This window comes from Helianthus annuus, chromosome 2, assembly GCF_002127325.2.
Source record: "Helianthus annuus cultivar XRQ/B chromosome 2, HanXRQr2.0-SUNRISE, whole genome shotgun sequence".
NCBI classification, from domain to species: domain Eukaryota; kingdom Viridiplantae; phylum Streptophyta; class Magnoliopsida; order Asterales; family Asteraceae; genus Helianthus; species Helianthus annuus.
Genome location: NC_035434.2, coordinates 86,822,911 through 86,836,438, shown reverse-complemented (window position 1 = coordinate 86,836,438; position 13,528 = coordinate 86,822,911). Strand labels below are relative to the sequence as shown.

General features: G+C 40.5%; 1 long non-coding RNA gene across 1 annotated transcript; it reads left to right on the top strand.

Annotated features, from left to right (window-relative positions):
- Positions 1–2,005: 2,005 nt before the first annotated feature.
- On the top strand, positions 2,006–6,654 carry LOC110904639. Its single transcript, XR_002572685.2, has 4 exons — positions 2,006–2,522; positions 2,629–2,978; positions 3,810–3,897; positions 4,752–6,654. It is a non-coding gene; the product is annotated as an uncharacterized LOC110904639 (long non-coding RNA).
- The last annotated feature ends 6,874 nt before the right edge of the window (positions 6,655–13,528 follow it).

Below are 13,528 nucleotides of genomic sequence, written 5' to 3'. Positions count from 1 at the left end.
CTTGCTAAGTTTCGTTTACTATATGTCGAATGTATATGCCGTTTAGGCGTTCGAAATAAATATATAAGTTATATTTATTTTATGAAAACTTCATCGAGTCGTTGCATGTTTAAAATAAATATATACTATATTTATTTTTATAAAAGCGAATCCATCTTGTTTGATATTTGGAATAAATATAAAAACTTTATATTTATTTTTACAAAATGAAATCATGTCATTTGATATTCGAAATAAATATGTGAACTATATTTATTTTGTAAAAGATTCGTCGACTTGTATTGGAAAATAAATCTATAACTATATTTATTTATAAAAGAATTCGAGTTCGTTTGAAATAAATATAATAATAACTATATTTATTCTTGTTGTCGAAATAATTTCCATATCGTTGTTCTCGTAAGTTGTAAGTCGTTGTCGAAGGAAACTTTATATTTGTATCTCGTAAAAGTCGCTTTAATACAATAGTTGTCGTTTTACAAGAAAAGCGCGTTTTTATAATAAAACTCGTTTTATTTTACTGGTTTTCTTGAAAAACGGGCAGAGTTTCCTCTGTTTTTGGACGTCCCGACAACACAAGTTGTCGCTATTTTTATCAAAATTCAATCAATTCACGCAATATATATCAAATATGCAAAATTAAAGTGTAAATAGTCGCTAAGGTTATCGGTTGAGCTCGTTCACGGAATATATAAAATTATAAGAATAACGAAATGTATTGCGCCGTGAAATCTTTACCATCTTCTCGTGTCGAAAACCGAGCTGACCGAGTCAACTCGCTGAGTTGACTGAGTTGACCGGGTTGACCAAGTCGACTCACTGGGTTGACCGAGTCAACCCGAACCGCTTCTGAAGCTGGCAAATCTGACCAAACCGGACCCGCCAAAACTGCCGACCCGAACCCAAACCATACTAGTGTGACAACCGGCAAATTTTCAGGTTAATCCGTACAATCTAATCACGATTTATTTATTAAATTTCGTGCATTTAGAGTTAATTATATTATTAATTGAATCCACAAGTCTAGCAAAGTCCGGGCAAATGCATGAGATTGCATTTGATAAGCGTTAGATATAGCTTTATCGCGTTACAATAAAAGTGTCTAAAACGAACGTTAGTGATAGGACACTAAGAATGTCATGATACGATCTATAAATTATTATTCTTGAGTGTTTTTTTTATGTGCGTACACATGTTAAAATTCTCGCAACGGATTTATAATAAATTCTATATATCAAGATTTTAGGTGATCTTTCACATTTAGATGTATTGCCGTATTTTTAAGGGTTTGAGTTCTCGGACATCCGCACATATACAATTATTTATATATACACGACGTGTAAAACTGTAAGTTTTCTTGTATTTTAATTTTGTTAAATCAAGAGCTTCAAGTTAAAATTTACTCAAATAAATTTTGGGGTCCATGGATTTTAAATTAACTATTTGGTTTATTTATAAAAGGTCTAGTATTATTTATAAACATCCAAGACCTAAGTCATACAAATCTTTTTTTTAGATCTCGACATCCTGCCTTCATTTATCCATTATCCAACACAACCTACATGTTTGTATTTTATAAACGCAAACCCCATATGTTGAAAATGTCATGTCATTTCTTTTAGTATAATGGACTTACCACAATTTTAAACAAGGACATGTTACATAATTGTTTATTCAAGATTGACAAACTCATGTCACTTTTTCCTTGCTTTGTCGTTGGTTAAAAGAACCAAAGAATGAAAAGTCAAAGTCTTGTAGATCATGTTATCTAACTCAACACACAAGGTGCATGCTTGCATCTCTTTTTTTTTTAACCATACATGTCATGAAAGATCATCATGATTATTGTACTAGAAAATAATCATATAGCTAACAACCCATCCCCATTCGATACTGAACCCAACTGATTGCATACCTCTAAATTTCAAAATCCAACTATCAAAAGCATGTGTCACTATTAAATTGTGACTGTCATGCACTTTTTTTTTTCCTTCTCTTCTCTGTGGTCAACGAAGAAAAGATGGCACAAATGACAAACTTTTTTTTTAAAAGATGATTATCCAAATACGTACTCTTCCTAGTATACTCTTATTATAATAATCCTTGCACCATGCTTTTAAAACCCAGCAAATTTCAAGAGCATAAAACTAAATCATTTTACATCCCATTTGGATATGATCACTCTCTCGGCTATACACTTCCAAACCGAACACCCACCCCCTCGTTCCGCTTACCGGCGGCATCCAAAAACCCCATCAGACCCCCTCCTCTGCGTTCTCCTTCTTCTCCAATGAGACACACCCTGTAAACACCACATACCACCCTCCTGTTCCTATGATTAAACGGCCACCACCGGTTGGTGGTGGCGTACGGTGGTGCCAGGCATCGACAAGCAGAAAGAGAGAGGGAGAGCCGAGAAGAAAGAGAGATCGGAGAAAGGAAGCTGCCGCACACGGCGGCGTTGACGGTCGCGTACGGCGGCGGTGGAAACGTTCCTTCGACGATGTTCCCGACAAACACCGGTAAGCACCCATCTTTCTTCCCCATTTTCATTTTTTTTTGAAGAATTGGTGATCATGGCTGGTTGTTGTCGAGGATGGTGATGATTTTGTTGCTGATGATGTTCAGTTCAGATTTGAGTTAGGTTCGGTTCGGTTCAGATCTGAGAAGGCTCTGGTTTCACGGCACGGTTCGGCTTGGGTAACCGTTAGGAGTCTCGGTTATGTTGGGTTCAACTCGGTTACGGTCCGTGTTTGAGCATGTTCAGTTTTGGTTCGGGTTTAAATCAGTTATGGTTCAACTCGACTCTACTTAGTTTTCGGTTCAGAATTGGTTCAACTCGGTCAGACCGAGTCAATACAGGTCAACTCAGCTGAACGAGTTAGTCAACTCAGTCAAATTAGCGGGTCGACTCGGTCAACAGACGGTCAACCATCAGGTCAAAACTCAGTCAACTCCAGACCCGGTAAAGTTTATTGGTGCGGATTTTTTTTTCGTCTTAACATTTAGATAGTTTATATTTCTACGCGAACCGAGCTCAAACCTTTAGCGATTACATAACGTTTACGCATTAGTGATTCTTTACATTTTGATATATATTGACGAAAACCGTATATCGTTATTACGTTGCGTTGACATATTATTTGATTGTTGAGTTTTTGACAAATTAACGACAACTTGTGTTGTCGGGGTTATTAAAAAAATAGAGGAAACTCTGCCCGATTTCCGTTAAAAAACCGAAATACAAATGTATTTTATTTCCTAAAAATGACACTTATCGAAACTCGAGTTTTCTTATAAAATAAATAAAGAAATATTTATTTTGGCGACTTTTTATGAATTACAAAACAAAGTTGTAACATCTCGACAAAACACGAGCTACTAGTTTACGAAATTCGTATACTTTTATTAAATAAATATAATTATTTATATTTATTTTAAACGTCTTTACTCGAAGTATGACACCTTGCCGTAGGATTCATAACAAACGATGTCATTAACCGACTCGATTCGATAACAACGAGCTATATATATAATTATCTACACTTTTTATTCATGGAGACCAACACGACATCACAGGTGTATATTTATATTTGAATATATATAATATATATCTTAATCACTCGAAAACTAAGTCGATCTCGAGACTTAGTTTCATCCCGATTATAAACGGGATCAAATAACCACAGAATGGTTATTCTAAATCAAGATAGCACCACCTTAGAGTCGTTTAGTTAACGATTCGGTAGAGCTCGGACACGTAGTTTAGCTACGTTTAAATTAGAAACTTATAATTATTCCTTGATTAGGAATGCTTTAGTTGCACGCTAGCGAGTTCACATTTGTAGGATGACACTACGGAATCACGCTAAGCTAGCATTGCACATGGAAGTCCAGGTGAGTTCATAACCCCCACTTTTTACTGTTTTACATTTTTATAAATGTTTTCAGGGGTGGAAAGACATGCAAGTTTTGCAAAAATAAACAACTTTTCGATGAACGAAAACTCATATTTATAAACCATGTTGCGAATGAATTTCAAGGAACTTAAATGGTTTACGAATGATTTCGATCAAACATACCGGTTTTACAAATTTGATTTGCATATTACAAAACGTGCATGATTTTCTAATGGGTACGGGTGACACAGTCGAGGTGATTCGACACAGTCGAGGTGATTCGACACAGTCGAGGTGATTCGACACAGTGGAGGTGATTCACACAGTCGAGGTTATTCGACACAGTCGAGGTGATTCACACAGTCTAGGTGATTCGACACAGTCGAGGTGATTCGACACTAAAATTCGTCTACACAGGTTGAGTACTTCCTATGTCGTCGCATACGTTAATGTCCTCGCGAAACATTAACGATCAACCTGTTCTTAGACGCTTTACATACCCATTTACAACACTAAAACTTTCATATATTCATAAGATTCATTTGATGGAAACTCACAAATACATGAATTACAAACTTTGGTAACGTTTTTCAAGTTATACCTAAGTAAGAGGAAGCGCTGATCCTGCTTACAAAGGTTCATTTGGGCTCGACCCATTCTCTCTCGTGCAATGCACAAACACTCTCGTGGGCTAGACTCACAGTTCTCATATATCATGCCGAGAAAATGATTTTTCTATATTTTCTCAACAACTTTTAAATCGGTTATCAAAAAAATTTATTTTAAATCTTTTCAAAACAAACTATGAACTCGCTCAACTTTATGTTGACTTTTTCGCATGTTCTTTCTCAGGTGGCAATTTCAAAACTATGGAACGGTTGGAATAGGAGATCCCATGGAAATTCGAGTACTTAGTGGCGTTCATTTTCTAGAAGTCTTAGCTTAATTGCTTCCGCTGTGCAATGAAGATACCGGTCCAGTCACGCCAGCTCTGATATTTCGGGGTGTGACAACTAGATCTGACCCGGAACCCGAGGCGTCACCCGAACTCCCTGTTGACCACTGTTGACCCGGACCGAGTCCCGTTGACTGTCTGAGCGAACCGCGCGACCCGCACCACAGGTTGACCTAAGCTGACCAAACCCGACCGAGACTGAGTCTGACCCGAGTCTCACGAGGCTTGACTGCTAACCTGTTAACCGTGCCAAACCAGATTCAACATCATCAACCCTCATCTTCAATACCAATAGTAGAAAAAGAAAACAGCTGAATCGAGACCCGAGTCACTTACCGGAGCTGTTAATTGGCACCAAACCATTGCCGTGAGCCGAGCCACCGGAGATTACCTGCAGACGCCTCCACTGCCGGACTGTTGATGTCGACCACCAGACAAAAGGACTGACCGGCGGTCCGAGTCTTCGACCGTCGGTCCTCCCTCTCTCTCTCTCTCTCTCTCGCCTCTCAGTCTCTCTCTCTTCGCGGTGCTCTCTCTCTCTCTTTCTCTATGCCTTTCTTCGTCGCCTGGCCCCACCGCCGCCGCTCACCACCACCCAACAGTGGTGGTGGTCCGTTTACTTCATAAAGAGAGGGGGGTGTTGTGGGTGTGTCGCGTCGGAAAAGACCACCGGCTCCGGCCGGCTGTTTCACCGGAGGGGAAAGGGGAGACCGAGAGTAAGAGGTTTGAGGGGGGGGAGTGGAGTGTGGTGAGGATGAGATTTACTCTCCTGTGCAAGTGCTTTAGAACCTAGAAGGGATGAGTTGCCTGTGTTTATATGTAAAATGGGTCAAGAGAGAGGAAGTGAGTAAATGTGAGACTGGGTTTGAGAGATGAACGAGGGAGTGGGGGTGTTGGTTTATGTTGTGTGCATTTGATCTCTACATATAGCCCCTTTATATAGAGATTTTGTGATCTTAGATCTTATATGTATTTATATTACATTCAGGTAACGTGCTATATCCATTGAAACAAAATCTTTTGTAGATTTTATGAATATTTTGTCACGATTTTCAAGGGATTTTGGTGAGATCTTGTATAGATCCTTAAGAATTAGATCTAGTATAATATGCGTAGGTTTAGGCTTGTGGGTTTTGGGTTTGGGCCCAGGGCCCACAATCCCATCTTGTGTGTAAGTGGCCCGTAATTTCTACGCGACCCGATATCGCAATCCAAACTCCATAAACATAAAATTATTCGTGTAACATCCATTTTTGTCGGTGTTGTCAGTATTTCGTACGGTTTCAGATCGTTGTCATTTGGTGTTTCGCAGATTCCACGCGAAGCTTCATACGCGTACTGTATAGCTGAACAAACGTTCCTGGTCACTCCAAGGGCCTGGTTAAGTTAATTAGCGTCGTAAACACTATTTATTTTCACGTTAATCATCTGTTAATCACGTAATTAAGGGCGTAAATTTACCGGTTGTCACATTCTCCCCCTGTTACAGAAATTTCGTCCTCGAAATTTAGACTATGTTATCTCTTCAGAATTGTGTTTGAAAAGTTGATGTCAAGGGAAACAAGATGTATAGATACAGTCACTAGTGTGACTAAGTTAACAGGATCCAACAATGAACAGGAACTTCGACCAATCGAATTCCATGTGAACGTTTATAACATGTAAACAAGTTCTAGACGCAATAACATCCACTAGATGAACTTAGAATCAACAACCTCAAATATACTAGTTTGCACGAAACGCTCGATCGTGATCAGCACAAGCTGCAAGTTATACCGACGCGACAAGGTGTCGCAATGAATGAAACAATTCAATAATAGGGGTGATCGAACAAGTATCACCTGTGTTTTGCATGAAACGCTCAATCATGATTAGCCCAAGCTACAAGTTTGTACCAACACCACAAGGTGTCGTAATGATTTAAACAATCCAATAATAGCGGTGATCAAACAATTTCACCGTGTTCGAAGTCAAATGAATGCGCAGTAAAGGGAATCTGAAAGTTTGTTTTAAATGACATCATAGAATTTTCAATTGAAAATGAAACATCAAAGAAATAATGTTTTCGATCGAAGACGAAGGAACAATGAATATCGTAAGATAGTCGATCGATGTTGAAAGGACCGTTAGGAGGTACACCGGAATATGGAATGAATTTTGTGTACCCTTGTCTTATCACACGATTGTGTTAAGACTGTTTAGATTATGATAAATCAAATAGGATTTAAAGCAATCAATAAGTAAATATTTAAATCCGTGCATGAGATGTCTAAACGAGTTTAGCGCAAGCTTCAAATAAGTGAAAGGTACCACCACAAGGTGTCGAAATCAACAAACAATTTAGTGGAGTCGAATGTCAAACAAGTTTACTTCGACTCGGAACAAATAAAACATTTGTTAAAACGAATTTTGAATATGATGCCCTCAATACATCATATGATGCTCTAAAGTGAATATGTGTAATGGACAAGTTCAAACAATTGAACTTGGTTTTAGTGCAATCCGACAAAAATATATATGTTCCAAAAAGGAAATTTCGGCATGGTGACGACGAAAACCATGTGTGTAACTTGAAGAGAAAAGAAGTTTTCAAGAAAATGTGTTGACTTGATAACAAAGGAGCCAACATTTACAATAACGCGGGTCATTCAAATCACAAATAGATAATTAGATTTAGCGAAACAATATTTGAACTTTAATGAAACGCTTATTCGAAACGAAACCACATGCGTAACAAACGATGCATGTGTAACATATAAATTTTCCAAGAAATGAAGCAATTAGTGTTCGCTATACTGAAAGAAATGATCGTGACACAATGACCATTAAGAGGAGTAGAGATACGAAAATCTACTCAGTAAGTGTGAAAGTCGAAATTTCAACAAAAGAAATTTGAGGACTTTACCTGGGGTTTCGTGTGACAACCAATTGTTAGGTGACATTACCATGGAATGTCGAACATATCGTATTCGTCGTTAACCGAAATGGGGGGATGTGGAGACACACGTCTTTCCCTTGGAGTGATTCGTGTCGTTGCGGGATCGTGTGACAAGTTGCCGTTTCCTGGCCGTTAGTTCTCCTGTTGACAGGAATCTAGCGTCTTCGTTGAATTGCGCCATCGCGTCTTTTCAAAGGCCTCGCCTCGATAGTCGTATGTGACGTACTTCAACCTCCGTTGATGTAAGCTTAAGTTTCACGTATACCTGTGCACCAGCGTCGTGTGCCACGTAGAAGGTGATGTACCCCGACATCTGTTGACGTAAAAATTGAGTTCCATGTATTCTCGTGCGCTAGCGTTTTGTTATGCGTAGGCTGCCTGCTCGGGAAGTTAAAATATCATAGACAATATGGATAAGAGTGTGTACCCGAGTTAATATTCGCGGTTCCTACGTGATGACCATGCACAAATAATCGATCATATAATCAAGTAAGCATGTTAGTCACCAATAAGCAATCAAGTAATTCCCCTAGTCCCACTAGTCTGTCCTCCCCGCCTCTCAGACTGAATCTCCTAGTCCCACTAGACTATCCTCCCAGCCTCTCAGACTGATTCTCCTAGTCTCTCAGACTACCTTCCCAGCCTCTCAGACTGAATCTCTTAGTCTCCCGACCAGATCCAGCCACCCTGCTGAATTCCCTTTTCCGAAGGTCTTAAATGCATGTTTCCTAAACTCTCAGAGTGTTGTGTACTGTATGTAGTTGTTTATGCACCGTGTGTAAAACACCACAATAGCGTGTGTTTGGAGACAAAATTTTGACTGTTTGTTTTTCGGCAACGGTTGGAGACCATATTCGAGTACTAGGCGTTCTATATGTGTTCAACGTCTCAACGATCTAAGTCCCCGGGGGGAAAGGTGAGGTTAGAGTCTAGGTATCACAACAAAAACCTAATTCGCTGTAACCTATAGCTCTGATACCAATCTGTCACACCCCGAAATTATCAGAGCTGGCGTGACTGGACTGGTATCTTCATTGCACAGCGGAAGCAAATAATCTAAGTCTTTTAGAAATTGAACGCCCACTAAGTACTCGACTCCACATGGTTCTCCTATTCCAACCGTGCCATGATTTCTGAAAAGCAACCTGAGAAAGAAACATGCGAAAAAGTCAACATAAAGTTGAGCGAGTTCATAGTTTGTAAAAGATTTAAAATAAATCTTTTGAGTTGTGAAAGATTTGTAATAAATCTTTGGAATAACCGGTTTTCAAAATCGTATTGAGAAAACGAATTTAAAAATCATTTTCTTGTCCAGTTATATGAGGACTTTGTATTTGTAACGATCTATGATCGTAAAACCATGTATTTGTAAGGTATGTATAACCGTCAATGCCCACCCTGACTTTGACTTTATACCCGTATAATCTTATACTTTGAATTTTGTATAAAACATGGTATTTAATTTGTATGAACAAGTATTTTCTATAAGTATAAAATCCCTGGTATGTAGCAAAAAAGGAAATAAAGAGATCACCAATGGTTTGCAAGGCCATTGATATGTGTGAAGTGCAAGTAGGAAGACTCAAACCTAGCAGATTTATGCGTCGGGCACAAAGTCACCCCGAGGTCCGTTTCTAGTTTGGCCTGGGGCTGGGCTCGCTACACCCAGATGGATCTACCGCTCCTGTCCCTCGGTCCTACCATGAGGATTAATGACCTCATGTTGCTCCTACCCACTCACATGATCTAAGTAGTAAACCTCCTTACGCTAACCATACCATGTATAAAGTACTTGTAATCATAGTAACATGTATTTCACCCCCGCAGTTTATAAAACTGAAAACAGTTAAGAGAAAAGGGGGACATGAACTCACCTGAATGTTCCTGTGCAAGCTAGCTAATTACGACTTCGTGATGTCGCTTCCAAGATGAGACTCGCTAGCGTGCATCCTACAATATTCCTAACACGGAATATCTAATAAGTTTCTAAGTAATTGCGGTAACTACCCTACGTGTTACCAAGCTCTACCGAATCGTTAATCGAACGATTCGACGGTGTGTTGATAGCTTAAAAGAAACGAAGAAGTTAAACTTGCTAAGTTTCGACACTAAAATTCGTCTACACAGGTTGAGTACTTCCTATGTCGTCGCATACGTTAATGTCCTCGCGAAACATTAACGATCAACCTGTTCTTAGACGCTTTACATACCCATTTACAACACTAAAACTTTCTTTTTTTGGGTAAAGGGTTACCCCGGTGAATCTATTAAAATGCAACCGCAATGAAGTACAAGTAGTGAGGATGTGTTCCACACTAGTTCATATACAGGACATGCCCCATATATGTAAAACAAAACAAAACCAAAAACCTATAAAACCCCAAAAACCTAGTCTACTATACATCATGACTCGACATCCAGTAGACAAACAATGCAAAACACAAACACATAATGTCAACCACCATCATCAAAAATAAAGTGGCCACAAAACCGCAGCCCCTTCAGACGAAAAGCAGACAATCTATCCATTCGAGAACTTGGAAGAAGAGGTGCTTGCCCCTGCTTTTGAAGAAAAAGGATGAGTACCCGATGTCATAAATGCACTCGTTTCGTTGTAGACTTCTTCGACCTCCTCCTCATCCGATTCCTGCTCGTCCCTCGAAGGTTTCTTCTCAACCCGACCCACGGTGGAACCTCCCTTCGTACCAGCCACTCGACCCACCATGGTACCATTACCCTCGTCATCTCTAAGACTATCAAAGGGGTTCGACGTTGAAACCTGATTCGAAATTTTCACAACCGAATTCGGTTTAGGTTTGACAACCGGACGATAGACTACCTTAGGTTTTTGATTTTTTATGTGAAGCCCTTGAGTAGTAGCTTTCTTCTTTTTAGCACCCACAACCTGAAAATCATCACCCTTTTTTCCATAATCCCCATTCGGAACAGCCTGAGGGTTCTTTAGGCACGAACTATCATCATGACCAAAAACGCAGCAAAACGAACACCTTAAAGGCTCCCAATCATATTCAATTTTGACTTCCACCTTAGAATAACCATTACCATCTAAAGATGGAATGGCAACAGTGACACTTCTTTTTAATTCAGCCCCCGCCTGCACTTCAATAAGAGCTCTAGCGTAACTACTTCTTCCCCAAGATTCAGCACACATCGTAGCAGTATACGTATCCAACATCTTAGGCACCCCTATTTTTGATGCAATCAAACTAAGACCATCCTCGGTATAAGCTGTTAGCGGCACATCGTGCATCTTTACCCATACCGGAATAGCTTTAAGATCCTCTTTTTCTAGTTTGATAGAAGCCGACCACATCTTCAAGATAATCGGAACATTTCTTATCATCCATGGCCCATCCTCTAACATTTTATCCATCCCTTCCTTAGTTTTAAACTTAAAGAAGAAGAAGCCATTCGCATTCATCATCAATCTATCCAGACCATACTTAACCCAATTGTTCTTAGCAAAGTAATCCACCACCGGAAACGCTAGTCGTTTACCCAAGAAATACCCATAGAGAGTGTTTGCATACCTGTCCGTGACTTGCTTAACCGAAGCCAGCGGAATAACAACATCAGCTCCATCGACAACCTCAGAAGACTCCATCTCCCTAAAGTTTACCGGCACCTTCTCCTTCGAGTTCATTACTACATTTGCAAAGGATACCGGTTCCGTCGTCACTGAAGGTTGCAAATTCCCATGACCTACCAAATCAGCCGCATTGAATTCCAATCTTTGCGTATATCTCTTGGTAGCTTGCTTAATCCCTTCCCAATCAGAAACCCTAGTTGCTGACCGCAGGTTTTCAGCATCAATTGGAACTGAATTCTTAACCAATTCATCAATTATGTTAACATTACGAGGTTCAGTTTGAGCCGAGAGATCGTCTATGATTTTAAACCTTGCTGCAATTTCTTCAAATGTTGCCCTCGGTGTCGCATGAACCTGTTGTTTTCCACCAGTTCCACTAACATCATCCATCCCAAAGTTGGCAAACCCTAGCAGCCGTCACTAGAGATACAGCCAAGGAATCGGCTGAAGATAACCCTAGCCGAACACAACTAGGATTCATTTGATGGAAACTCACAAATACATGAATTACAAACTTTGGTAACGTTTTTCAAGTTATACCTAAGTAAGAGGAAGCGCTGATCCTGCTTACAAAGGTTCATTTGGGCTCGACCCATTCTCTCTCGTGCAATGCACAAACACTCTCGTGGGCTAGACTCACAGTTCTCATATATCATGCCGAGAAAATGATTTTTCTATATTTTCTCAACAACTTTTAAACCGGTTATCAAAAAAATTTATTTTAAATCTTTTCAAAACAAACTATGAACTCGCTCAACTTTATGTTGACTTTTTCGCATGTTCTTTCTCAGGTGGCAATTTCAAAACTATGGAACGGTTGGAATAGGAGATCCCATGGAAATTCGAGTACTTAGTGGCGTTCATTTTCTAGAAGTCTTAGCTTAATTGCTTCCGCTGTGCAATGAAGATACCGGTCCAATCACGCCAGCTCTGATATTTCGGGGTGTGACAACTAGATCTGACCCGGAACCCGAGGCGTCACCCGAACTCCCTGTTGACCACTGTTGACCCGGACCGAGTCCCGTTGACTGTCTGAGCGAACCGCGCGACCCGCACCACAGGTTGACCTAAGCTGACCAAACCCGACCGAGACTGAGTCTGACCCGAGTCTCACGAGGCTTGACTGCTAACCTGTTAACCGTGCCAAACCAGATTCAACATCATCAACCCTCATCTTCAATACCAATAGTAGAAAAAGAAAACAGCTGAATCGAGACCCGAGTCACTTACCGGAGCTGTTAATTGGCACCAAACCACTGCCGTGAGCCGAGCCACCGGAGATTACCTGCAGACGCCTCCACTGCCGGACTGTTGATGTCGACCACCGGACAAAAGGACTGACCGGCGGTCCGAGTCTTCGACCGTCGGTCCTCCCTCTCTCTCTCTCTCTCTCTCGCCTCTCAGTCTCTCTCTCTTCGCGGTGCTCTCTCTCTCTCTCTTTCTCTATGCCTTTCTTCGTCGCCTGGCCCCACCGCCGCCGCTCACCACCACCCAACAGTGGTGGTGGTCCGTTTACTTCATAAAGAGAGGGGGGGTGTTGTGGGTGTGTCGCGTCGGAAAAGACCACCGGCTCCGGCCGGCTGTTTCACCGGAGGGGAAAGGGGAGACCGAGAGTAAGAGGTTTGAGGGGGGGAGTGGAGTGTGGTGAGGATGAGATTTACTCTCCTGTGCAAGTGCTTTAGAACCTAGAAGGGATGAGTTGCCTGTGTTTATATGTAAAATGGGTCAAGAGAGAGGAAGTGAGTAAATGTGAGACTGGGTTTGAGAGATGAACGAGGGAGTGGGGGTGTTGGTTTATGTTGTGTGCATTTGATCTCTACATATGGCCCCTTTATATAGAGATTTTGTGATCTTAGATCTTATATGTATTTATATTACATTCAGGTAACGTGCTATATCCATTGAAACAAAATCTTTTGTAGATTTTATGAATATTTTGTCACGATTTTCAAGGGATTTTGGTGAGATCTTGTATAGATCCTTAAGAATTAGATCTAGTATAATATGCGCAGGTTTAGGCTTGTGGGTTTTGGGTTTGGGCCCAGGGCCCACAATCCCATCTTGTGTGTAAGTGGCCCGTAATTTCTACGCGACCCGATATCGCAATCTAAACTCCATAAACATAA